The sequence below is a fragment of the Suricata suricatta genome, chromosome X (genome assembly GCF_006229205.1).
Source record: "Suricata suricatta isolate VVHF042 chromosome X, meerkat_22Aug2017_6uvM2_HiC, whole genome shotgun sequence".
Lineage (NCBI taxonomy): Eukaryota > Metazoa > Chordata > Mammalia > Carnivora > Herpestidae > Suricata > Suricata suricatta.
In genome coordinates, this window is record NC_043717.1 from 47,992 (window position 1) to 50,621 (window position 2,630).

Sequence of the window (2,630 nt, forward strand, 5' to 3'; positions counted from 1 at the left end):
GGAGAAGGAGGCGAAGGAGAGAAGAGAGAGGGGAGGGGGGTGGGGAAGATGCCAAGGAAGGTGATGGGAGGGAGGAGGACAGAGGGGAGGAGAGAGGAGGGGGCGGAGGGAGGAGGGAGAAGAAGGGGGATGGTGGGAGGGAGGAGGAGGGAGGGATGGAGGGGACCTAGGGGAAAGAGAGAAGGAGGTGGTGGCTGCCCCAAGGCTCCCCAGCTGGCCTAGGACTCAGGGGATCGGACTGGGCTGGAGTCGGGGGAGGGTGCAGAGGGCTGCTGTGCAGGGTTGCGTTGGGGGGGGGAGCAGGGGGAGGGTGCAGGGGGCTGTAGTGCAGGACTGGGGGAGGGGGGAGCAGGGGGCTGGACTGGGCTGTGGGGGGCGGGGCGCAGCAGGCCCTTGTGTGGGGTTCTGCCCCCGCACGTTTGTCTGTCCTGTGTCCGCTCTGTGTCCCGGCTGGTCTCAGGCAGGCAGGGCAGAGCCCTCACGAGGCACATGTGCGGTGAGCTTCGTGGACTGGAGCCCACAGGGACAGGGCAACACGGGCGCCTGGTCACCTGGGGTCAGGGTCAGGGTGCTTGGGTCTGCAGGTGTGCACGTGGCGTGGGAATCCGCCTCCACTTATGGAGGCCACACGCCCTAGCCAGGCCAGTGCTGGGACAAGGGCCACTCAGGCCAGAGGGGCAGACACTTCAGTAAGGGACATGGTCGGTTTGCAGAGCAAGGTCCTCAGAGATCACAGGCACAGGCGTGAGGCAATCCGAGCTCTGATGCAATCCTGTTTGCTCCGGCCCTGGGGTCCAGAGTGACAAGAACAGACCGCAGCCGGAGCACAGTCAGCCTCTCACGGTGTCCTCCTGTCTGCGTCCCCTGACCGCTGACCCCATGGTCCTCCTCAAGATGCCTTCCAGACAGCCTCCGGGACCATGCCCACTGACCCCACAGTCACCCTCAGGACACCCTCCTGTCTCATGATGACTGACGCTGCAGTCACACTCAGGACACACTCCTGTCCTCTGACCACTGACCCCTGACCCTGCAGTCACACTCAGGATGTCCTCCTGTCCCTGTCCCCTGACCTCTGACCCATGTCACACTCAGGATGTCGTCTCATCCCCTGACCACTGACCCCTGACCCCGCGGTCACACTCAGGGCATGCTCTGATCCCCTGATCCCCGAGAACCGTCGGGCCGCTGGGGGGACATCTTCCCGTCCCATGGGAGGGTCTGGTCCCTGCAGCGTGGGGCTGTGAGGGCCTGTGGACCCCGTGCAGTGCTCGGCCCGCAGGGGTCCTGCCCTGGGCTGGGGGGCAGCGGCCGACTGCGTGGGCTGGGAGGGACGGTCTGGGGGGCAGTCCCTCCTCCTGGCTGGGCGGGTGTGCCCGGCGCCCAATGGGAGGCCGGAGCAGTTTAGGAAGTGCTTGTGTCCGCGACCGGGAAGGGAGCCTCCGCCAGAAAGTCTGCCGGGGAGACTGCTAAGCGCGGTGAGTGCCTCCGCTCCCAGCGGGGACCGGTGGGGACGGCAGGGGTCCCGCGGGTGGTCCGGGCCCGGGGCGCGGGCGGGGCGCGGCCAGAGCTCGGGCGTCCTCGGGAAAGTGCCTCTGCGGACACGGCGGCTTGGCGAGTGCCTCCGGGCGGATCCCGGTCCCGGCGGGGACCCCGGGCATCCCGGCAGTTGTGGGGGGTGGCGGCGGGTCCCGGCCCGGGGCGCGGGCGGGGGCGGCGGAAGGGAAGGTAGCGGGGGGTGCCGCGGCGTGGTCGACTCCAGGCTCCCCGCCCGCGGGGACTCGCTGCGGGCAGAACTGAGGCCGGACCCGGGGCTGCGGCGCCGTGGTCGCGAGGGCGGCAGGAGCCGGGTGCGTCCGCCGCCCCAGCTCTGCGGCTGGCTGGCGCAGGACTCGTCGCCGCGGGCGTCACTGCGGGTCGTCCGGGCTGGGGCGGCCCCGTGAACGGGACGGAATGTCAGGCCTGTTCCCTGGCCGGACGTCAGTCGGTGTATTCACCTAAGAGCTATTTCCGAAGTGTGACTGTGGCCAGTCACCACCTGCGGCTGCTCCGCGTGGGAACGGGAGCCACCTCCCTCAACGACCAGGAATGGTTAGGCTCCAGTGTCCGGTTGGGCCGGGGGAGCCTGCAAAAGTGCCCTCACCCCACCCCCCTTCACAGGGCTCCCGGAGCCCAGCCTTGACGTGATCAGAGGGTGGAGGCCCTCCAGCTGCCGACCGGCCGGGCTGGGGAGGGGACACGGCGTGCGGGTCCCCAGGAGGTGTACCGGGGCCTGGGTGGGAGGGACTCGGGGTGGGGGTGCACTAGGGCTGTTTCGAGGCCCGGCGCTGGGGACTCAGGGTGCGGGTGCACCAGAGGCTGTCCTAGGGCACAGCGGAGGGGACCTAGGGTGCCGGTCCCCAGGGGCTGTCCCGGGGCCAGGCGGGTGGGGACTTGGGGTGTGGGTGCACCTGGGTCTGTCCCAGGGGCACAGCGGAGGGGACTCAGGGTACAAGTCCCCAGGGGCTGTCCCAGGGCCGGCGAGGGGGCACTTGGTGTGTGGATGCCCCAGGGGCTGTCCCCAGGCCCGGCGGGGGTGGGGGGAACGGGGGACTCGGGGTGCGGGGGCACCAGGGGCTGTCCCAGGGCCC

The 2,630-nt window shown here is 70.0% G+C and overlaps 1 protein-coding gene across 1 annotated transcript in view; it reads left to right on the plus strand.

Moving 5' to 3' along the window:
- The first annotated feature begins 1,428 nt into the window (after window positions 1-1,428).
- PLCXD1 (phosphatidylinositol specific phospholipase C X domain containing 1) overlaps window positions 1,429-2,630 on the plus strand; it is a 20,548-nt gene continuing 19,346 nt past the window's right edge. The window contains exon 1 of the mRNA XM_029930880.1: window positions 1,429-1,478. The gene's annotated coding sequence lies outside the window, so the exon portion shown is untranslated. The remainder of the gene's footprint in view (window positions 1,479-2,630) is intronic.